This window comes from Puccinia triticina, chromosome 18A, assembly GCF_026914185.1.
Source record: "Puccinia triticina chromosome 18A, complete sequence".
Lineage (NCBI taxonomy): Eukaryota > Fungi > Basidiomycota > Pucciniomycetes > Pucciniales > Pucciniaceae > Puccinia > Puccinia triticina.
The window spans coordinates 2,814,214-2,839,258 of NC_070575.1; the positions used below are offsets into that span (position 1 = coordinate 2,814,214).

Below are 25,045 nucleotides of genomic sequence, written 5' to 3' on the forward strand. Positions count from 1 at the left end.
GGGTTTAGTGTGTGAGAATATATATGTAAAAGGAATGTAATGTAATGATTCAAGTAAGTTACTAATGAAATGAGTATTGTAACTAATGAAGACTGTAGGTTTTCTGTAAGTCTTATATCCTCTATAACTACTGAACCATTGAAGATAAGGGGGTACTATGTATGAATGACTATAGGCGAAATTTGACGTAGAATCTGAATATGCAATAATAATGAGGTATTTGTGAAGGGTTATGGGGAAATGGGTAATATAATGATGAATATATGTAAAGAAAAAGCAATAAAATACTACTTATGGTTTGGAATGGAGCACCACATCCTCCCCCAACTTATTGTCTGTCCCCAGGCAATGCACCAAAGAGAAGGGTGATCCAGAAAGAGTTGAAGAATGTTGAGTCCAAGAGTCCAAAGTCCAAAGTCCAGTGTTCTTCCTCCAAAGGGTGAAATCCAAAGTCCTGAGTAGTAGTCCAAATCCAGAGTCCAGTGTCCAAAGCCAAAGAGTCCAGTATCCAAAGCCAAATAGAATCCAAGTAAGATCCAAGTCCAGTATATCTAAGTCCAAAGTATCCAAGTCCAATCCAAAGTCCAATAGTCCTATGTATCCAGAGTATCCAGTGTCCAGTATCCAATCCAAAGAGTCCAGTATCCAAAAGAAGGTCCAATTATCAATGAGGGGTGAATGTTTAAGAAGATCTAACTCTGCTGAAGGCAATATCCTTGAGACAGACACATATTAGACTAATTTCCACTCTGAAGAATACAATAATTTTCCTGCCTGACAATGAGACCAAGGAAGAATGCAATGCAATGATGATGAATGATGATGGGGTTGATAATTGTAATTTCTGATGGTTGTGAATGATTTGGAGTTGAATTACTGAATTTCTGGGTATCTGAGTATATAATGTAGAGTTCAGTGAAGAGAATTTGAAGTCCAAGGAAGTTGATAAGCTGTCCAAAGAGTGTTATTGTTCCAATTGGGTGGTTTCTGAAAGTGTCCCAGAAGCTACTAGAAGTTAAACTAAGCTCTTGACAGACCTAGACAAATCTAAAGGGATGTAGGAATTATCTGAAAGCCATATGCCAGTATTACCAATTTGTCTAACTAATCCTTTATGTTTATCATAAGTAACTAGATGGCACCTAGTAATGGTGTGACCCTTCTGAAAGCAATATAAACACTTATAATTCTTCTGTTTGGGAGTGGTTGAAGAGGATTGATTTTCAGGAATGGGGTCCATTTGGAAGCTGACCATGATGGTGGAGAAGAATGATTTAGAAGAATTTGAATGATTGATGATGATGATAATGATGATGGAGCAGGATGATTGGTGTTCAGGAATGAATGAATGATGATTCCTTAGAAAGGATGATGAGGGATGATGATGGAATGAATGAATGATGGATGGATGGATTGATTTTGGAAGGAATCCAGGAATTGATGATGATGGGGGGAGAATCAGAATTCATGATGATGGGTGAATGAGGGATCCATTTTCAACGAAAAAACCTTAATTTTTGTCCAGATGGGGAATAGAACCTGTGTCCATGCGCGTGTGCGGTCAAAAGAGGGGTCCTGTTGTCTGAGCGGGGGCTCCATGCGGAAGGCGCGCGTGCGGAACGTCGGAAAAAAAAGAAGGAAACAATCGACCTGTATCTTCGGAACGGCTTGATGAAAATCTTCGAAACCGGGTTCATTCGAAAGAGCCAATTCCGCAGATTAAAATGGTATATACTAGATATTTTTAAGAGTTGATTATTGATTGTGTAGGGCCGGTTAAAGATCCAAGCAAAATCCGCGGGCGCGCATAGTAGTAACACCGCGTAAATATAAGGCGATATGTTTTTGGGTATAACTTGGATGTCCGTCAATTAAAAGTTCTAATTCCGGGCTCATTAGAAAGGCAAGAAGGAGAGGATGAATGGACAACCGAGCAATATTAAAGATTAATTTGGCCGATGGGCAGCCGTGAACGCTGAATGAAAACCGTAAATGAGACCGTGGAAATACTAAGGGAACTTTGAACGCGTATAACTTTTGAACCACTCGATAGAATGAACTGGAACTGAGTTCAAATGAAAGGCAAGATCGGAAAGATCAATTCTGAAACCAGGAATGTTAATTTTGCAACCGGCCGAGAGGTTTTTGAAGCCGTTCAGAGTGTCATTATGATTTCCCGCGGTTTCCATCGTATAGAGGTTGAAGGAAGATGAATACATGATGTAATACTCTTAAGGTAACGCCAAGGAGCTGTCCAATTAGACTCCTGAAGCTTGCCTTTTGCCTGAAAACGATTTTAGGAGTAATGAATGACGTGTAGGCGATCAAAAAAGCAATCCAAAGATTAATTAAACTGGGTCGAACACCAGAGTCAATATTAAGAAAATGAAAGAGAATCCGCGCAACACGATTCTGAGCGGTGAAGGCGTCCATTGTGACGTCATAATATGAATAAGAAGTGGTATCTATAAGGTCCAGGTTGTTGGCCAAAGGAACATTCCCGTTATCGCTCTACATTATCCACAATGATTTCGTCCAGCGCTATGTCCACACCATCGTCGCCAAAAGATAACACCGAAAACTCAATAGATTATTCTTCCAACACGTCCATTTCCTCTTCGCAGCTCAACAAAGAAGCCGTAATTAGACCAGCGCACGAATTCCCGTTTTCTGTCCGACGAGCGCATTCGTTTGTCAATTAACGTTCCCGCATACAATGCTTTCTCAAGAGATAGCTTTAAACCAGAAGAAGTGGATGCTCTTCGCCATTATATCCAGCAGGGTCTCCTTGCCTTCGCTCGTGAGGACCTTGACGATCCAGTAGCGGCTTGAAACGCTCGTCTCCGGTTATATAGCCGGTTTCACAACGCCTTTACACATGTATGTCGAGTGGATTCTGTATGTATATCACAAAAAAACTAGAAGAAGAAGGTTGACTATAATACTAATGCTTTAATCCCTGCTTTCATTTCGATTTGTTAGATGGATACTCATTCCATAATAGACGCCATGGTAGCGGAAACTGAGGAGAAGAATGCCCTGGAGTTATTAAGGGTGAGGGACCAAGTGGAAGAAGAGGAAGATGGTTGGAGGGTAGAAGCAGAAATGGAGAGGATAAGAGCTGAGGGTAAGTTCTATTTTTGTTCTTTATTGAGGATTTTTACTAATTTTATGCTTTAATTTTTCTTTGTATGTCTTTTGATTTTTGTTTTTAGATAGGGAGAAGGGAAAAGAGAAGGAGAAGGAGAAGGAGGAGAGTGAAATGGAAGGGGGTGATATAGTGATAAAAGAAGAAGAGGTGAGCTTTTGATTTTATATTTAGTTGTTTTATTTGAGAGTGTTTGAAACTGATTTATATTGATTTATTTCTGATTTGTTTATAGATTTGATTTTTTTTTTTTTTTTTATGTTATTATGTAAGAAGATGAGAAAGAGAAAAGAGAAGAGAAATGAATTGATTATTCCTTATTATTTTTACCTAGAGTGGTATTCCTTGACATGAGTTGCAGCAAACCTTCTGGCCAATTCTGTGCCATCCAATTCTTCCAAGATGTAAGATCCTCCTGGGTTTTGAGCCTTGATTCTGTAAGGGCCATTCCATTTATTTTCAAAGAGTTTGCCAAACTGAGAGTCCAAAGATTTATTATACACTACTACTAATTTACCTTTCTTTAGTGGCTGCCTTGATGTTTTCTTTTTATTCCAATAGTCCACAGAGTTCTTCCTGGAGTCCATAAGCTGCTGATGTGCTTGCTGCAAGATGGTATCCCTGTTTTCAAGCTGCTGAGTCCTAGCCAATAAAAGATCCTGAGTTGATTCTATTTTTGACCAATCCACTCCAAAGAAGGTTTCCAATTCTAGGTCAATGGGTAAGATGGGGGGCTGTCCAAGAACTAGTTCATAAGGTGAGTAACCAGTTGATCTTTTGGTGGAAATTCTGTCTGCAAATAAAACTAAAGGTAAATAATTCCTCCACTTCTTGCCTTCTTTTCCACAGAGCTTGACCAAGGTATCCTTAATTGCCTGATGTTCTCTTTCTACCATACCATTTGCTTCAGGATAATAAGGAGTAGTGACTTTGATTTTGATTCCAGATTCCAGAAGGGATTTTTGAAATTGCTGTCCAAATTCAGAGCCTCCATCCACTGTGACTGACCAAGGAGCTCCATATCTGTAGATCCAGTTGTCCAAGAACCACTGAGATATCTTCTTTGCTTGAATCTTTTCCAGTCCAACTGCTTCTACCCATCCAGAAAGGTCATCTCTTGCAATTACCAGGTATTTCCATTTGCCAGCTTTGATGTGAACTGTATCCAAACTGACTCTTCCAAAGATGGTTGCTGCTCCTGTAGGTTTCTTGGGTTCCATTGGCAATTTTGAACTCCTCTTCTGGCAAGCTTCACAAGACTGGACCCACTTGGTAACACCTCTCTTGAGACCTGGCCACCAAAATCTGAGTTTAATCCTTCTGTAGGTTTCAACAATACCTCTGTGGCCTAAGGATTCATGAAGGGAATTGAGGATGGAATTCTGAGCTGAAGGGGAGGTGACTACTATCTGGGAAAATGGTTTGTTGATCCTGTGCAAGACTCCATTGGAAAGGAAAAAGTTGGCTGATTTGTGCAAAATTTGCTTGAATTCCAGGCTGCTGCATCCTGGAGGTTTGTTCATGGTTGAAAGGTATTCCTGGAGGTGCTTCCAGATTCCTTGCTGCAAGTTACTTACCCCCTCCCCCAACTGAGCTGATGTCCCCAGAAGCAGGCCAAAAGAAGAGTGTTTAGTTCCAAATCCAGGGTGAGGCTTGATCCAGGTTTCATCTTCATCAAAGCTAGGGCAGTCATCTTCATCAGAATCAGGAGGTCTTCTGGAGAGTCCATCAGGTAAGGTGAAGGTTTTCCCAGGAGTGTGAACAAGGTCATAGGAGAATAACTGAATAAATCCAATCCATCTGTTCATAGGGGCATTGGGAAGTGAAGGGTTGTTGATCATTCCAATAAGGCACTGGGCATCCACTCTGAGTTGAAAATGTTGGCCCCAAAGTTTGGTTTGAAGTTTCTTGAGGATCTTGGCAACACCACAGAGTTCTAATTTGGATTGTGAGTATTTTGATTCCCTGGGTGAAAAGACTACTGACTCATATAACACAGGCCTATCCAATCCATCAGAGTCCTGTTGAGTAAGTACAGCACCTGCAGCAATAACACTAGAGTCCACTGAGAGTTTGATTAAGCCAGCATCAGGTCCATAGTCCAATTTCTTCAGGGTGATGTCAGTCCCAACAATCCTCTTGAGGTCTTCAAAGGCATCCTGGCAGTCTTCAGTCCAATCCCAAGAGGAGTCCTTCCTGGCAAGCTTTCTGAGAGGGGCAGTGATGGCTGAGTAATTTTTAATAAACATCCTGACATATACACAGATACCTAAGAATCCTCTGACATCTGAAGGAGTGGTGGGAGTTGGCCAGGTTTCAATTTTGTTGAGCTTTTTGGTGGATATTCTTCTTCCTTCTTTACACACCACATGGCCAACCAAATCCAAAGCAGGTACACAACAAGCAAATTTCTTTCCAGAGATGGTGAGTCCTGCTTCTTCAATCCTGAAAAGAATCCTTTCCAGAGTAATGGCATATTCATATATAAATTTTCTGATCTGGGGGTTGTCCTTTAGAGTTTCCTCATTGTAGTCAGAGGTTGGTCCTTTTATACCTCCATCATCCACAAAGATTCCCATATGTTGAGGTAATTCATCCTGGAGTATCCACATCATTTGGGCCTGGTAAACTGCAACTGAATTGGTGGCTCCTTGGGGTAATCTGGTAAGTTGAAATCTTCCAAGGGGTGTTTCAAAGGTAGTCAAAGGTCTGGATTCTGGAGCTAATTCCTTTTCATCATATCCTCCCATAATATCACCTAGTCCATAGCAAGCCCTTCCAGTGAATGATTCAATGAGTTCCTCTGTCTTTGGTGGTAATCCAGCGTCCTTAATGGTGACTTTGTTGAGTTTCTGAAGGTCATGTACAATTCTGAGCTTACCATCCTGCTTCTTTACACAAAATATAGGGCTGGAATAACTGGAAAAGGATTGTTCATAGAGGCCAGTGCTGAGTCTTTCCCTTACTAATTCTATAACCTGGTCTTTGATGGGTGCAGGGATTGGAATTGGTTTCTGTTGCCAAGGTTCATGGGGAATGACTGGAATGATATAAGGCTGTCCATAGGTATGTTTGAGAAGGCCTCTTTCTGTTTCTACAAAGGCCAAAGCACCTTGTCTAATCACAATTACCCATACCAACAGGAGATATTCTTGAGGAGAGAGCCATCCAGGAGGTCCAAAGTTGATGAGGTCCAGCCTTTCTTGGGTAATCTTAGAGGTAGGAGTAAATGGTGGAGGAAAAGGGTTTAAAGGAGTGAGGTAAGGATCCCTAGAGAGTGGTGGCCTTGATAAAGGGGGATTGAGAGATAATGGCATTGGTTGGTTTACTGGTTTTATCTTTTTTAGAGTTGATTTATATTTTGCTGAATGAGTGACTACCGTTTGTTGCTTTTGGTTGTTTTCCAGGGTTGCAGTTGTAAGAGAGGGGAACTGAAAACCTGGTCTTAATCTAAAAAATTTACCAGACCAGAATTGGAAGGTATGCTGGTTTCCCACCTCTGATTGCTAGGGAGGATGATTGGTACCAAGAAAGTCTGACCAGCTGAATCCATGATTGAAAGTGCTTCTCCTCTGGCTCCATTGTAGTTGATGTTGGCTGAGACATCCATCAAGAAAGGCTTTCCAATAATCATCTGAACTGGTCCTTTGGCTACCCAGAAATGAACAGTCCTGACTACTTTTCCAATGGTTACCTCCACATCTTCAGCAATCCCAGGAATATCAGTAAGGTGGCCTCCAATCCCTTTGAGCTTCATAGATTTAGCAGTGAGTACTAATCCAAGTTTGTGTGCAAGAGTTTCAGGAATAATGTTGACCATAGAGCCAGTATCCAAGAGTGCTTGATGTTTCTCTCCTCCAATAGTGATGGTGATGTATCCAAGGGGACAGGAATAGTGAGTAGTGGGTGACTCCTGTGCTGGTTCTCCTTCATCCTCCATGTCTGTGAAGTTTGCTGATTTGACACCTTCCAATGGGACCCTTCTGTTTGTTATCTTCTTCCTGATACAGTCAGTAACTCCTGGTGATATAGCAAAGATTTCTCCAAAGGCCAACTCCATCTTTCCAGCAGTCAACATCCTACTAGCCACTTCTTCTTCAATTCCTGGATATTCCTTGGCCAAAGTCTTTTCCAAATAGGTCTTCTTAACTGGTTTGTCCTTAGGTGCAGTGGTTGAATCCTTGTCCTTATCCTGAAATCTGACTTGAGGGGAGCCTTTTGAAGTAGGGGATTTGGAAGCACTAGGAGTGGGGGGCTGGGCCATGTGAAGTAAGTCCTCTGTATCCATGTCCATTAGGTCCTGTTTTTCCTTTCTGATCCTTTTGTCTGACTTGGCTGGTTCCTCTTCATCCTGATCCTTAGAGTTGTTCCTGGTCCTCTTTCCAAGATCTGCTTCATAACTGTGGGATTGATAATAGGCTGGGTCCTCCTCTAGTTGGCCAAAAGAAGATGTAAGCTTAGTTTTAGAGTACTCCTCCACTGGGGTTCTGATTGGCCTGCTTGGATTCCATGGAATAACTGATTTGTCTGGAAGCTTGTAATCCTTTCCATCCCTGATAACAGCACCACTAGACATGTCCTGGGCAAGTTGAGAGCAGCTGTTGGTTCCATGGGTTTCCTGATGACAATAATAGCATTTGAATGGCCAGGTCCTAGCAGGTTTGTCCATGTGGGGGGGTAGTCCTTTGCCAGCAGTGAGAGATGCAAATTGTTTGGTAAGGAGTTCCACTTGTTTGTCCAGAGAAGTAGAAGCAGTAGGAGCAGCTCCCTGAGTAGCAGGTGTGGGTTTGGAGATCCTAGGTGAGTTGTCCAAAGTGCATTTCTCTTCTGCCCTCCATTCAGTCCTTCTGTTGACCACTGATCTTGAATAAACTTCCTGGTGAATGTAGGTAAGAAGAGTTTCAGTGTCTGGCAAGATATCACCTCCATCCTTTGAGGCTAGCATTTGGTGTCCTTCATCAAACTCCTAGTAACCCTTTGATCCAGATCCTTGTGAAGAGTTTCCAAGAGAAGGTGTCTGAATTCCTCCAGGCTGGTACTGTACCCCATTCTTACCAAATAGTGAGTGATGGTTTCAAACTTTTTTCTGAATGTGTTGAAGGTTTCCAAGGTGCTGATTCCTCCATCCTGTGCAGATTTGTAGACTAGTTTCCTGAGATCCTCCCTGGTATATCTGACCAATGGCTGAGAAGTTCCAAACCTGGTGAGTAGCTGTTTCTTCAGGGTTTCCCAATCCAAGTTTTCATGGCCTGACATGTCTTCCACTTCATCCTTAAGGCCCAATCCTTTGATAAAAGCAATAATTTGTCCAGCCAGTTCCCTAGAGTTAGCACCATCATCTCTTCCAGCACTTTCATACCTTCTAATGAATTTCTCCACAGGCATGTTGGTTCCATCAAAGAAGAGCTCTTTGTCCATGGGTTTGATTTTTACTCCTCTGCTGACAGGATCCTGGTACCTAGGCATAGCTGGTTCCCTATTTAAAAAGTGAGTGTTGGACCTGGTGGAGTGTGTTGAGTGGTCCCTTTGGCGCTGATATCTGGGGAAGCGGGGTGGAATGCCTAGATCTTCTGAGTCGTCTGACGGCTGGTTGTTGTCCCTATAGCCAGAAAACCTAGGAGCACTGGAATTCTGATGCCTAGGAGGAGGTCTGCAAGAACTGGAGTTGGCCTGTGGAATAGAAGAACCCTGTGGACCTTGAGCATTGGAAGGAGCCTGAGGACCTGGACCAGTAGAAGAAGGTTGGTGACCTGGACCAGTATTGGAAGTAGTGGAGTCCTGAACTGCAGCAGTACTGGAAGGATCCACTGGAGGGTAAAGACTGGGAGCAACATTGGTGTTGGGAGTTCCTTGGGCAGACATGGTTGAAGCAAGTAAGTTGAATTTAAATCTGAAAGGTGTTGAAGGTTGATAATGGATGTGCTGATAGTATTACTGTTGATTGAATTTGATTCTAAAAGCAGGGGGTTGTTTTATAAAAGGAGGAATATGAGGAGTGTAGGTGAAGTAGTATGTAGCTGATGGTAAGAGTGTTACTAAGACTGAAGATATCTGAAGTATAGAAAGGCCACTGTTGGGACACCACTTGTGGAACTACTCAAAGGGCAGAATAGAGCTTGGAAGGGAAATGGATAGCAACACTAGTAATAATGAAAGCTATGCAAGGGTGCTGATGAGGCTGCCTTCCTGACTAATGCTGAGGGGATGAGAGTAACACTAAGAAAAAGAAGAAAAGGTGTGGCTGATTTCTACTTGATCTTAGGAGCTAGTACTATGAGCTTACTACTGACTACTGAGGGTGAGAGGGTTGGAGGAGTGATGAGAAGGGGGAATGCAATTGGCAATGATTCAATAGCAATGGGTTGATGAGAATGGGCACTATAATTTCTGTGTCTAAAATTCTGTATAAATTCTGCATATAGTTCTCTGCATGGGGTGCAAGTGAGGGGGAAGGACAGTTCTTATAGTAAGGAGGGATGAGCACAGACAGTGGAGGCATTCTGGCTATGGGAATAAAGGAATGTACAAATGGGGAAGAGTGATGTGAACATAGTAACAACTTGTAATGATGAGCACTACTGAAAGAGGTAAGCACAGATCCAATGATGTAATGTCTACAATAGGTATAGTACATAATGAGTAATGTATGTAAAGGGTTTAGTGTGTGAGAATATATATGTAAAAGGAATGTAATGTAATGATTCAAGTAAGTTACTAATGAAATGAGTATTGTAACTAATGAAGACTGTAGGTTTTCTGTAAGTCTTATATCCTCTATAACTACTGAACCATTGAAGATAAGGGGGTACTATGTATGAATGACTATAGGCAAAATTTGACGTAGAGTCTGAATATGCAATAATAATGAGGTATTTGTGAAGGGTTATGGGGAAATGGGTAATATAATGATGAATATATGTAAAGAAAAAGCAATAAAATACTACTTATGGTTTGGAATGGAGCACCACATCGGGTTCCTCAGGTTCCTCTTCCTCAGTAAGCCGACCGAGTACTGGAAAGAATCCTAAAACAGATTCCTTTGCCTTCCCTGGAGGAAGGGTCTTGAGTGATAATGCAGAAAGGCCCGCGTTTACGATCAAAGCCAACTTGTGGCAAATGCACCGGATGTGCATTGTCGTTGGGTCCCACTCAAGATCACGTGCGCCGGTTGTTCCGTCACCATTATGCAGTAATTCGGCCATGTAACTCGCCATTGTATTGTTATTCGAGCCCAAATCAGTTGTCTGGGCAAGCATGTATAAAATTAGGTAGCCAGATTGGTTAGCATGGGAACAGCCAAGAAATGTGTAACAAAACAACTTATCTTTTGATAAAGCTTTTTCTTCCTGAGTAAGGTTGCAATGGGCCTTGCTAAGAGGTGCCCAGCATGCTTCCAAGGGATCATCTTAAGGGTTAAATGACGGACAACATATTGCCAATCTTGATTGATGTAGGCGGCTGCTGCACCAATGAAAGCAAATCGATTGCCCTTTGTCGTCCATACATCGTGGATCAGGGTAAATCGAGTGTCGAGGTGCTACATGTTTTTGATGCAATAATCAAACAATCAGAAGAATTTTGGCACAGTATGAAAAAAAGCAGGTACATTTAACTCGTTAAAAACTTGAGATTTGAGGACCCAGTAGAGCTTCTTGGCCTCATTGGCGGACCATCGTTGCCCGTAGAGCACGGCCTTTGGATTAGCAAACTGAAAGGCTGCTCGGAGGAAAGGATCTTCAATCCGAGACCATGGCAAAGCCTGGCGGATCTGCCACATCATTAGAAGTTGGTTCAAGACTCGGTTGACAAAGGCTGGCTTGATGAAGACGGTGAGCCCAGTCTGCTTATCATCTTTTTTGGAAGCCAGCTTTTCTGCGACCGATGGTGGTAACTCAACACCAGCTTTCTTTGCTTTCTCCCAACCCGCGCAGCCTTTCTGATTCTTATCTGCCTGGGTCAAACCATCCCGATGAGTTTTAAGATTGGCTCGCAAATATAGTTGTGCATGGTAGGTTTTTGGGCACCACTTGCACTTGTAATTCAAGGCAGTACCCGGTAGATCACCTTCCTTCCACACAGGATCCTCAAAATATTCAAGAACTTTCAGAGACTCGGCATCACAATTTTTCTTCTTGTCTTTTGCACCATCGGCGTCGGTGAAATCCTGGTCATAGTCATAGGGCTCGCCATCGGGGCCAACCTGGATATTGAAGCAAGAAAGATGATGAACAATACCAAAAGCTGAAAAAATGAAGGAAATGAAATGAAAGTACCTCTTCTACGGCTTTAGCGTTTCCTTTCTTGGGCTTGCCAGCTGGCTTTGCCGGGGCCGTGCTCTTGCTGGTTGAAATAGTTGCTGAGGAAGCCTTTTTCTTCTTTTTTGGCTGATTCTTACTCTTTGGTTGGGTTGACCTGGACACAACTGACTGCACGGATTCTACATCTGAAGAGATTTCTTCCCGTCTTTTTTGAGTGGTTGGTTGACCTAATCTTACCCGAGAGTCTTGGGATGGTGTGACCATATTGGGTACAGCTACTATGGAGGAAGAACGCCTTGAACGGCGTGGTTGAGTTTTTGATTGATCGGCACCATCTCCATGAACTAAAGCAGGCATCTCGGCACCCTCGCCGTCTGTTGGCTGGTTTTCTGGCGCCATGAGCCAATATGAAGTGCAAGAAAATTATAAAACAGGGCTGGGGGTTTGGAGTGGGCTTCTAACAGGGGATGGTTGACAACGATGGTTTTCTGTTCAGCAGATGAACCGTTACGGATTCCTTTGGGAATTCTCATCCGGTTAGGTCTGTTTCACCCTGGATACACATTATCCAGGGGTAGCGCTCCATATGGCATCTGTTTCATTGCGATAATGCGTTATCCAGGGATGAAACACATTACGCTATCCATTTTTGTAGGCAAAAAAATAGGCCTGTCATTACGCTACAGGTCACAAACAAGAATCTCTCGTTACTGATAGCAGTAACGCAGCGGGTGAATAACTAAGACCCTACGTTACTGAGATAACGCGGATAACGTAGGGTAACGTAATTACCCAGTGTTGAAGGTACACAATGAATCCTTGAGGGCATATGTACATTTTGGTACCAATATCATGGAAGAACTCCCATGCTGCGCTGAGATATAGTGGCAGAAACACCAAGAAACTACCAAATTAGTGATATTTGGCAACTGATCACATTGTGGCTGCTACATTTGGGGGTTTTGTGGTCATTCATGGTACACAATGAAACTTTGAGGGCATTTGGACATTTTGGTACCGATATCATGGAAGAACTCCCATGCTGCGCTGAGATATAGTGGCAGAAACACCAAGAAACTAGCAAATTAGTCATATTTGGCAACTGAGAACATTGTGGCTGCTACATTTGGAGGTTTTGAGGTCATTCAAGGTACACCATGATCCCTTCAGGCCATTTGATCATTATTATACCAATATCATGGAATAAATCTCATGCTGCGCTGAGATATAGTGGCAGAAACACCAAGAAACTACCAAATTAGTGATATTTGGCAACTGATCACATTGTGGCTGCTACATTTGGACGTTTTGAGGTCATTCAAGGTACACCATGATCCCTTGAGGCAATTTGAACATTTTGGGACCGATATCATGGAAGAACTCTCATGCGCGCTGAGATATAGTGGCAGAAACACCAAGAAACTAGCAAATTAGTCATATTTGGCAACTGATCACATTGTGGCTGCTACATTTGGAGGTTTTGAGGTCATCCAAGGTACACCATGATCCCTTCAGGCCATATGATCATTTTTATACCAATATCATGGAAGAACTCCCATGCTGCGCTGATATATAGTGGCAGAAACACCAAGAAACTACCAAATTAGTGATATTTGGCAACTGATCACATTTTGGCTGCTACATTTGGACGTTTTGAGGTCATTCAGGGTACAGAATGAATCTTTGAGGGCATGTGAACATTTTGGTACCAATATCATGGAAGAAATCCCATGCTGCTCTGAGATATAGTGGTAGAAACACCAAGAAACTACCAAATTAGTGATATTTGGCAACTGATCACATTGTCGCTGCTACATTTGAAGGTTTTGAGGTGATTCAAGCACCTGTGGCACTATAATTCTTCGGCCTTTAGCCAAAGAAAAATGTGCATTTTTCTTTGGCTAAAAGCCAAAAAAGCACTGGAGCTGGCCGGGCTGGTGGAGCTGAGTTCATAAGAACCTAGCCACAAACCCTGGGCAGCGCTGTGGTATGCTTCATGGTAACCCATCTAGCCCATTTTAAAATTTTCCATTTTCTCATATGTACACTCACAAATCAACCAGTACGGCGACACCATTGGATTCTACGGCCAAAACTACACAGGATACCATGGACAACACACCTTACACCCCTCTGGATCAGAAGATACAACCCCTTCAAGACACCATCAGCCAGTTTCACGCACACAAACACCATACTCAGGTCATGTAATCCGTTACATGAACCACCCTTACCCAGGACCATGTAATCCGTTACATGGTCTGCTCTGACACTTGTCTACCCTTTACATATGCTTTACCTCATCAGCTGCACTCATTACATTGTGTTATGCACGTGTCATGCAGTGTCATGCACACTAGATGCAGGCTTATGCAGGTTATGCAGTCTTATGCAGTCTTATGCAGGCTCATGCAGGTGCATGCAGACTAGTGTAACAGGGGCTGCAGTTCATGCAGGTGTCAAGCTAGCAAAAACCCCTCATGCAGCTTACACACGACATCAGTTGACAGCCCAGGCTAGCTAAATTCCCTTGTATGACATCATTTGACAGACAGGGGCAGTACAGATGATCAGATGACCCAATGACATCATACGTCAATGACATCATAGGCCAAACTCAAACCTCTCACCTCCACTTTCTCACCAGCTAAATTCCCTCATCATTACATCATGTGACCTGTCAATCGGGCTAAATTCCCTCATCTAGGCTGTACCACCAGCCAAAATCCCTCATTTGACAGCTCAGGGCAGCTAAAAACCCTCATTCCCTGGTTCCCCTGGAGCTAAAATCCCTCACTCTTTTCTATTTGAGGAGGCTCTCCTTCCCCCAGTTGTAATTTCTCTCAGCAAACTACTTGCACTCAGCTTACCCCATAACAGTACAACACTTGCTCACTCTACAGTATTAGCCCCCACTATATTGTGGTTTTACCATTATTACATAACAATTACATACATACAACAACACTATTACATTGCTCAATCATCATCAACCCCTCTGTCAGGGTGTTTCACAACCTCTTTGCGGCAACACACGGACCATATCAACTCACGACTCGCTCAGCACCGGTTACATCACCCATATCCCCTAAGCCACTTGTTTGACGTAGGCTATCTTTTGATACACCTCCACTATCACTACATAAACCTTCCAATCGTAGATTGAGGGGCTTGTTTTAGTGTCTAGTGACCCAGGAAAGGCAGAGGTAACCTCATTCATCCCTTTCCGCACTCAGCAAAAGGTTCTCAGGAACACTTTTGAGCTTGACAGCGCAACCAATGGTTGTTAGCCTAGTGGTTTGCAGTGCAGCTGCAAACCTCCTTACAGCAAGGTTGCCGGTCCAATTCCCACTGCCCCCATGCCCAATTTGGGGGTTAGTGGGCAGGTTAAAGGGCGGGTTTTTGGGGTTCTGGTTTTTGGGATTAGGGGTTAGGGGTTAGGGCAGTTTTTTTTAAAATAAATGTGGCAAGGTGTCTGGTACATTGTATCGGATACGTATTGGTATGTATCCGATACGTATTGGTATGTATTGCATACGTATTGGAATGTATTTTTAGTACACTGTACAGGTATGTATCGGATACGTATCTAATAATCATTGGTATCTATCGGATATGTATTGCTATGTATTTGTATCGGATACAGCAATACATTGTATTGGTATGTATCTGATACACCAATACAATATATGCCAGCTCATCCAGCCCCAGCCAGCGCGCCAGCTCCAGTGGAGCTGGCCTGGCTAGCTCCGCTGTCCTTTGGCTTTTAGCCAAAGAAAAATGCATTATTTTCTTTGGCTAATTGCCGAAGAAAAAAAGGGACAAAACTCCATTCAAGGTACACCATGATCCCTTCAGCCCATTTGATCATTTTGATACCAATATCATGGAAGAACTCCCATGCTGCGCTGAGATATAGTGGCAGAAACACCAAGAAACTACCAAATTAGTGATATTTGGCAACTGATCACATTGTGGCTGCTACATTTGGACGTTTTGAGGTCATTCAAGGTACAGAATAAATCTTTGAGGGCATGTGAACATTTTGGTACCAACATCATGGAAGAACTCCCACGCTGCGCTGAGATATAGTGGCGGAAACACCAAGCAACAATGGGAAGTTACGTTATCCGTAACAAAAAGTAATGGATAACGTAACTAAATTGGTGCCGTTATCCTTGCGCTAACAGCAGCATTGTTTTAGTTACGTTATTTTTTGATTTTTTTTCTGTTTTATTAGACCCGTTAAGTTATCCCCTGCAATCTGAGGAGGATAACATGCGGATAACGCAGGTTTTTTGCCTATTTTACGGTGCTTTTACGCCAGATAACGCGGTTAGCGCGTTATCGGCGTTATTTTTTGCAGCATCAAGGCGGAAATTCGCCTCTGTTACGTTATCCAAAAGAGCGCAGGAATATTTCACCAGATAACGACAACGCGTTATCTGGTAACGATTGGAAGTTACGTTACAAAAATCCTGCTGGATAACGTAATGTATGTAACTTCCCATTGTTGCACCAAGAAATTACCTAATTAGTCATATTTGGCAACTGATCACATTTTGGCTGCTACATTTGGGGGTTTTGTGGTCATTCAAGGTAAATAATGAATTGTTGAGGGCATGTGAGCATTTTGGTACCAATATCATGGAAGAACTCCCACGCTGCGCTGAGATATAGTGGCGGAAACATCAAGCAACTACCAAATTAGTCATATTTGGCAACTGATCACATTTGGGCTGCTACATTTGGGGGTTTTGTGGTCATTCAATGTACACAGTGAATCTTTGAGGGCATGTGAACATTTTGGTACCAATATCATGGAAGAACTCCAACGCTGCGCTGCGATATAGTGCGAGAAACACCAGGAAACTACCAAATTAGTGATAGTTGGCAATGGATCACATTGTAGCTGCTACATTTGGAGGTTTTGTGGTCATTCAAGGCACACAACAAATCTGTGAGGGAATTGGATAATTCTGGTACCAATATTGTGGAAGAACTCCTGGATTAATCCTCAAACTTGCAATGTCTTTTTTTCAGCAAGAAAAGAATGGTGTGTGTTGCGTTGATGTTATCAGAAGTCTCCCAGAAATCTCCAAATCTACTTTATTTCAAAAATGGAAAATCATTGACCCCTCACCTCTCTCATAATACCATCCTTCACAAATTGTTAAGTTGGTGTGACCTTACATTTCCTTAAGATATTCCATATCATTTTTGATATGCTACATGCACACAAGGCCTTTTGGAACTAATTTGCCATGGAAATGATCAGATGCCCTCAAAGATTCATTGTTTACCTTGAATGACCACAAAAACCCCAAATGTAGCAGCTACAATGTGATCAGTTGCCAAATATCACTAATTTGGGAGTTTCCTGGTTTTTCTCCAACTATATCTAAGCCCAGTGTGGGAGTTCTTCCATGATATTGGTACCAAAACATTCACATGCCCTCAAAGTTTCACTGTGTTCCTTGAATGACCAGAAAACCCCAAATGTAGCAGCTACAATGTGATCAGTGCCAAATATTACTGATTTGGTAGTTTCCTGGTGTTTCTCCCACTATATCTCAGCGCAGCCTGGGAGTTCTTCCATGATACTGGTACCAAAATGCTCACATGCCCTCAAAGATTCATTCTGTACCCTGAATGACCTCAAAACGTCCAAATGTAGCAGCCACAATGTGATCAGTTGCCAAATATCACTAATTTGGTAGTTTCTTGGTGTTTCTGCCACTATATCTCAGAGCAGCATGGGATTTCTTCCATGATATTGGTACCAAAATGTTCATATGTCCTCAAAGATTCATTGTGTACCTTGAATGACCACAAAACCTCCAAATGTAGCAGCCACAATGTGATCAGTTGCCAAATATGACTAATTTGGTAGGTCCTTGGTATTTCCGCCACTATATCTCAGCCCAGCGTGGGATTTCTTCCATGATATTGGTACCAAAATGTTCATATTCCCTCGAAGATTCATTGTGTACCTTGAATAACCTCAAAACGTCCAAATGTAGCAGCCACAATGTGATCAGTTGCCAAATATCACTAATTTGGTAGTTTCTTGGTATTTCTGCCACTATATCTCAGCGCAGCATGCAAGTCTTTCCATGATGTTGGTACAAAAATGATCAAATGGCCTCAAGGGATTGTGGTGTACCTTGAATGACCTCAAAACATCCAAATGTAGCAGCCACAATGTGATCAGTTGCCAAATATGACTAATTTGGTAGTTTCTTGGTGTTTCTGCCACTATATCTCAGCACAGTGTGGGAGTTCTTCCATGATATTGATACCAAAATGTTCACATGCCCTCAGAGAATCATTTTGTACCTTGAATGACCACAAAACCCCCAAATGTAGCAGCCACAATGTGATCAGTTGCCAAATATCACTAATTTGGTAGTTTCTTGGTGTTTCTCCCACTTTATCTCAGCGCAGCATGGGAGCTCTTCCATGATATTGGTACCATAATTTTCACATGCCCTCAAAGACTCATTGTGTACCTTGAATTACCACAAAATCCCCAAATGTAGCAGCCACAATGTGATCAGTTGCCAAATATGACTAATTTGGTAGTTTCTTGGTGTTTCTGCCACTATATCTCAGCGCAGCGTGGGAGTTCTTCCATGATAATGGTACCAAAATGTTCACATGCCCTCACGGATTTGTTGTGTGCCTTGAATGACCACAAAACCTCCAAATGTAGCAGCTACAATGTGATTGGTCGCCAACTCTCACTAATTTGGTAGTTTCCTGGTGTTTCTCCCGCTATATCTCAGCGCAGCGTGGGAGTTCTTCCATGATATTGGTACCAAAATGTTCACATGCCCTCAAAAATTCACTGTGTACATTGAATGACCACAAAACCCCCAAATGTAGCAGCCACAATGTGATCAGTTGCCAAATATCACTAATTTGGGAGTTCTTTGGTGTTTCTGCCAGAGTGGGAGGTCTTTCCTGATATTGGTACCAAAATAATCAAATGCCCTCAAAGATTCATTTTGTACCTCTAATGAACACAAAACCCCCAAATGTAGCAGCCACAATGTGATCAGTTGCCAAATATCACTAATTTGGTAGTTTCTTGGTGTTTCTGCCACTATATCTGAGCACTGCGTGGGAGTGCTCCCACGATATTGCTACAAAAATGATCAAATGCGGTCAAAGATTCACTGTGTACCTTGAATGACCACAAAAACCCCAAATGTAGCAGCCACAATGTGATCCGTTGCCAAATATCATTAATTTGGTAGTTTACTGGTGTTTCTCCCACTATATCTCAGCGCAGCGTGGGAGTTCTTCCATGATAATGGTACCAAAATTTTCACATGCCCTCACAGATACAAGTGGTACCTTTAGTGACTACAAAACCCCCAAATGTAGCAGCTACAATGTGATTGGTTGCCAAATATCAATAATTTGCTAGTTTCTTGGTGTTTCTGCCAGCGTGGGAGGTCTTCCATGATGTTGGGAGCAAAATAATCAAATGCCGTGGAAGATTCACTTTTTACCTTGAATGACCACAAAACCCCCAAATGTTTTAGCCACAATGTGATCAGTTGCCAAATATGACTAATTTGGTAGTTGCTTGATGTTTCCGCCACTATATCTCAGCGCAGTGTGGGAGTTCTTCCATGATATTGGTACCAAAATGTTCACATGCCCTCAAAGATTCATTGTGTACCTTGAATGACCTCAAAACCTCCAAATGTAGCAGCCACAATGTGATCAGTTGCCAAATATGACTAATTTGGTAGTTTCTTGGTGTTTCCGCCACTATATCTTAGCTCAGTGTGGGAGTTCTTCCATGATATTGGGACCAAAATGTTCACATGCCCTCAAAGTCTCAATTTTACCTTGAATGACCACAAAACCTCCAAATGTAGCAGCCACAATGTGATCAGTTGCCAAATATGACTAATTTGGTAGTTTCTTGGTGTTTCCACCACTATATCCCAGCGCAGCGTGGGAGTTCTTCCATGGAGTTCTTCCATGATATTGGTACCAAAATGTTCACATTCCCTCAAAGATTCATTGTGTACCTTGAATGACCTCAATGTCAGAATTCTAGTCTCTTCTTCCTCTCACAAGTCTCACTTTCTTTCATCATCCTCACTCTGCTTAGTTTAAGTAGTTTTAATCTTTTATTATTCACTCAACATATGTTTTTTTATTTCACTCTACTGTCTTGGTAGTTTTACAGTCACTCTAGTATTGTGCTAGTTTTATTGTCCTGTCCTCACTCTAGTATACTGCTAGTTTTATTATCCTGTTCAATGTGTCTGCTACTAATATTTGTAGTGTACACTTTTACTGTTTTGTTTGTTTTAGTCTCCTAGGCCCCCTTTGGATCTTGCAAGGGGGCTCTCTAGTTGTGACTACATATATTCTGCCTCTATGATTTGAAATTAATCATCAAGTCAGAGATTTTCTTCACTCGAACCACCTCAAGCCTCCTTGGTCCAATCCAAGTCTCTTCTGGATTGTCCCCTGCTTACTTTTTCATTTTCTCATGAACTAAAAATCTCTCACTCAAAACCTCCAAATGTAGCAGCCACAATGTGATCAGTTGCCAAATATGACTAATTTGGTAGTTTCTTGGTGTTTCCGCCACTATATCTCAGCGCAGCGTGGGAGTTCTTTCATGGTATTGGTACCAAAATGTTCACATGCCCTCAAAGACTCATTCTGTTCCTTGAATGACCACAAAACCCCCAAATGTAGCAGCCACAATGTGATCAGTTGCCAAATATCACTAATTTGGTAGTTGCTTGGTGTTTCTGCCACTATATCTCAGCGCAGCATGGAAGTTCCTCCATGATATTGGTACCATAATGTTTAAATTGGTGTTTCTGCCACTATATCTCAGCGCAGCATGGGTGTTCTTCCATAATATTGGTACAAAAATGATCAAATGGTCTCAAGGGATCATGGTGTACCTTGGATGACCTCAAAACCTCCAAATGTAGCAGCCACAATGTGATCAGTTGCCAAATATGACTAATTAGGTAGTTTCTTGGTGTTTCCGCCACTATATCTCAGCGCAGCGTGGGAGTTCTTCCATGATATTGGGACCAAAATTTTCACATGCCCTCAAAGATTCATTGTGTACCTTGAATGACCACAAAACCCCCATATGTAGCAGCCACAATGTGATCAGTTGCCAAATATGACTAATTTGGTAGTTTCTTGGTGTTTCCGCCACTATATCTCAGTGCAGCGTGGGAGTTCTTCCATGAAATTGGTACCAAAATGTTCACATGCCCTCAAAGTCTCAATTTTTTACCTTGAATGACCACAAAACCTCCAAATGTAGCACCTACAATGTGATCAGTTGCCAAATATCACTAATTTGGTAGTTTCCTGGTGTTCCTCCCACTATATCTCAGTGCAGCCTGGGAGTTCTTCCATGATATTGGTACCAAAATGTTCAGATTCCCTCAAAGATTCATTGTGTACCTTGAATGACCTCAAAACCTCCAAATGTAGCAGCCACAATGTGATCAGTTGCCAAATATGACTAATTTGGTAGTTTCTTGGTGTTTCCGCCACTATATCTCAGTGCAGCATGGGATTTTTTCCATGATATTGGTAGCAAAATATTCACATGCCCTCAAAGTCTCAATTTGTACCTTGAATGACCACAAAACCCCCAAATGTAGCAGCTACAATGTGATCTGTTGCCAAATATGACTAATTTGGTAGTTTACTGGTGTTCCTCCCACTATATCTCAGCGCAGCCTGGGAGTTCTTCCATGATATTGGTACCAAAATGTTCAGATTCCCTCAAAGATTCATTGGGTACCTTGAATGACCTCAAAACCTCCAAATGTAGCAGCCACAATGTGATCAGTTGCCAAATATGACTAATTTGGTAGTTTCTTGGTGTTTCCGCCACTATATCTCAGCGCAGCGTGGGAGTTCTTCCATGATATTGGTACCATAATGTTCACATGCCCTCAAAGATTCATTGTGTACCTTGAATGACCACAAAACCCCCAAACGTAGCAGCCACAATGTGATCAGTTGCCAAATATTACTGATTTAGTAGTTTCCTGGTGTTTCTCCCACTATATCTCAGCGCAGTGTGGGAGTTCTTCCATGATATAAGACACCTTAATCAAATCTGGTACAAACGTTAAATTAATCTCAGGCTTAGTAGAAATTTAGGATATTGGATATGATGAGTCACATATATTACAAGCCATTAAATTTGAACAAAATTGATGTAGCATGATATATTGAGACTGATTGTTTTTTTTTTTTCTTTTTTTTTTTTTTGGAAAGTAGATTTCAACACTTGTGCAAAGTTCAAGTGACAATAATTCATGCCTCCCCATTCCTCCTCCCCCCTTCCTCTCCCTGCCTGACTTAACAGACTATTTTTTCTCAGGAATAATTCATATGAGTATGTAAAAATGACCTATTTGATCTGGCAACAAAATGAAGCTTTTACTATGGTTGAAAACTAAGAAAGGAGGAAATCAAGAGAAAGAGAGATGATAGAAGGGTTATGATGTTTCAGGAAGGAAACAAATCAGAGAGAAATTTCAAAAAAAAAAAATGATCAATATAATTTGATCAATATATGCCATATTGATCAATATATGCCTTCCCAAATTCATCCATGTTTGTAGTGAAAACTTGTCAAAAAAGGACCGCAGCTCCTGTTAACATAGCCGAGTGGACTTCTAACTCCTCAGCGAAGCCAAGCGGAAAGGAAAACAAGAAAAAATTGTCTTCTACTACTAGGAAAAGCAAGAGGATTTCCGCTAAATCTAAATCCTCAGGTATTTAACTTTGAATAATCTTTAAATCTTCTTTCTCCTACTATATTCTCACATTTTCTTACGTGTAATTACAATGCCTCCCCACCTCAGAAATGGCAGAGACCTCTCAGCAGAACTGCGCCACCGCTACTGCCTTAGCCCAGCCGCCAAAGAACGGCTTTGAAGGGCTAGAAGCAGCCTTGCCACCTCTACAGGAGGACTTCCTCAAGCTCCCGGGAGAGGAGCTGCTCCCCCCAGATACCGGGATCCCTCCGGCTCTATACTAGCCAAGAGAGACGTCTGTAGCTCTAGCGTTGAGAAGATCCACGCCGGTCCCACGGCCTGTTGACAGGGAACAGATAGATTTAACGGTGAACCCTCCTCAGACGAGTCAACCGCCCTCACAGCCTATCAACCCAGAGGGCATGAGACCCACGGCGCCGTCCAATCTAGCCCTCCTTCCGTATACTCAGAGCCCTCGATGGGAGGCGTCCTCGGGACCTATGGACCTTATCCCGGGAGAGGAGGAGCTATCCAGCCTCATCAGTATGTTCAACATACAATTTGACCTGTTTGTCCGCGCCAGAGAAGCGCAGAACATATTAACTATGAGGCATCTCCTCTCCCAAGCCTCAATGACCCAAGAAATGATCATAGATCTAGTTGGGAGGAACGACGGGATACGTCTGTGTTAGGATTGGATCCCCAGAGAGGAACTCAACAATCTAGAAGTCTCTTTGACGCATCAGAACAACGGCAACGTGCCGCCGAACTTGACCGCGCTACAAATCCGAACTCCTTCGCAGCTAGCAATGATACCGCACGCCAGCCAACAGCCGTTGCTAGTCACGCCGACTCCAGAGCCTACGGGTTTTCAGCACAGAGCCTTGGCGCAGGAGTTCCAGGTTCCTACCCCTTCCAATCTTCCAGAATCTTGTCCACAGCCGCAACCTCAACTGCGCCCAGAGAATCAGAACTACCAAGGAACTCACTTGCCGCCGCCACCACCACTGCAGATGCTCCAAGTGAGGCCGCCACCAGCTTCTATACTGCAAGAGGTGGTTCAGTTATTCCGCCCCAGCCCGCATCATCAAACTGGCGGCTACAATCCACACCTTTATCCTCAAATGCCGCAAGAATTCGCAGGCCACACCCCCCCCCCCCCATCCTCAAAACAACTGGAGCGGATCAGGGAGGAACTGAAGACGCCCCCAGGACGACACTCAGAGAGTTCTAAAGATAGGAGAATACCTAATGAGAGCAACACAAGGAGTGAGGAGAGGCTATGGACGCGGGAGAGCCAGAGGGAGAGGGCCTTATTAGATGAATCTTTGCCTAAAAATTCTTTAAGTAGTGATTCCCCACTAGGCCTTAGTTTAGATATTGACAATCTCTCTGATCCTTCAAATAGAGAATTTTTCCTCAATAATCTTAACACTGAAATGTCTAGAAATGGTCCTTTGTTTCTAGAAGAAAAATTAAAAGTCTTGTTCTCTAAATTTCTCTCTGAATTATTTGGTACTGTTGAAACCATTCCTGGTATCCTTCTTGAATCTTGGGTCAGCAATTTCAAAGATGTCCTGAATCATTCCATTCTTGATCTGTTTAAAAATGAATTCATTCCCTTTTTTCTTGACCAAATCCTGAACAACATAGGTGAAAACGCCAGAGAGAAGTCCACAGTGAATAACAATGTGTTAGAACAACTGAAGAAACACATAGATGAGAAGTTTGAGACAGTTCAAGATTTAATTCTGGTAAATGAATCCCAATGTCATTCTAACATGGATACAATTGATCAAAATGTGAAAGATTTTGAAGGGAAAGTGAGCAACAATCTTTCATCCATTGGTAATCAGATCAATGACCTTCATGCCAATGAGCACAACAGATTTGAACAATCTAAGAGGAGATTCAGTGACATATCTTCTGTAGTAAACTCTGTGAGCTCAAAGCTGGATTCCTTGATAATACCAGATGACAGAGACCAACCCCTTCATCTCTTATACAATAATCCCTTTCAAAATTTCCACCATGAGCAACAACAGGGACACAGAGCCCCTCCTCGTGTTCCTACTCCTGAACCCCAGAGACCATCAAGAGATAAATTCCCCAAGCCTGCAAGCAATACTCCTGATGCAAATGCTCAAGAAGAATTCCCCTACATTGATCTTGGAGCAATAGACTTTGAAATGAGGAAGGAATTGTGGAAAGGTATCCCCAAGAATGGAGACTGGGAGAAATTCTCTGGAGAATTGCCTTACAATCATGAACTTTGGATTGAAAACACTGATATCCTGGTCAGAGACTACTTGATGCTAGATAACATGATAATCAGTAGATTAACAATCTTGTTGACTGACACTGCAAGGAATTGGTACCTAGGCATCAGAGACCAGTATGGAAACAAATCTTGGGCTTGGTGGAAGAATGCCATCAGAAACAAGTTTGGCACTGAGAACTGGAAATGGAAAATGCAACAAGAGTTTGAGAATGATCACTTTGCCTATGATGGGAGGAAAATCCATAAATGGTTTGGTAATCAGAGAGAAAGACTGAAAGCTTATCAACCTGAACTCAGCCAGTATCTTATTTGTGAGAAAATCTTAAAGCAATGCCCTCCAAACCTTGAGCATGCTATTAAAAGCAGATACAAAAGAAATGCTACTTAAATGAGTTTTGAGGATATGGTTATAATTGCTGAAGAAGTCATAGACAGAGTCATTAAAAGGAACAAACCTGTGACAAACAATTACAACACTCCTAACAGATCCCAATGGAGAAACAATCCTGCCCCTGAGAAAACTGATACGCCAACTGACTCCTCTACCAAAAGCAATCCTGTCTCTGCCCCTGAGAAA

At 42.3% G+C, this 25,045-nt stretch overlaps 1 protein-coding gene across 1 annotated transcript in view; it reads right to left on the reverse strand.

Annotated features, from left to right (window-relative positions):
- Positions 1–25,045, reverse strand: part of PtA15_18A327 (uncharacterized protein) — a gene marked incomplete at both ends in the record, with an annotated part of 158,491 nt that overhangs the window by 107,585 nt on the left and 25,861 nt on the right. The gene's annotated exons all lie outside the window — the stretch shown is intronic.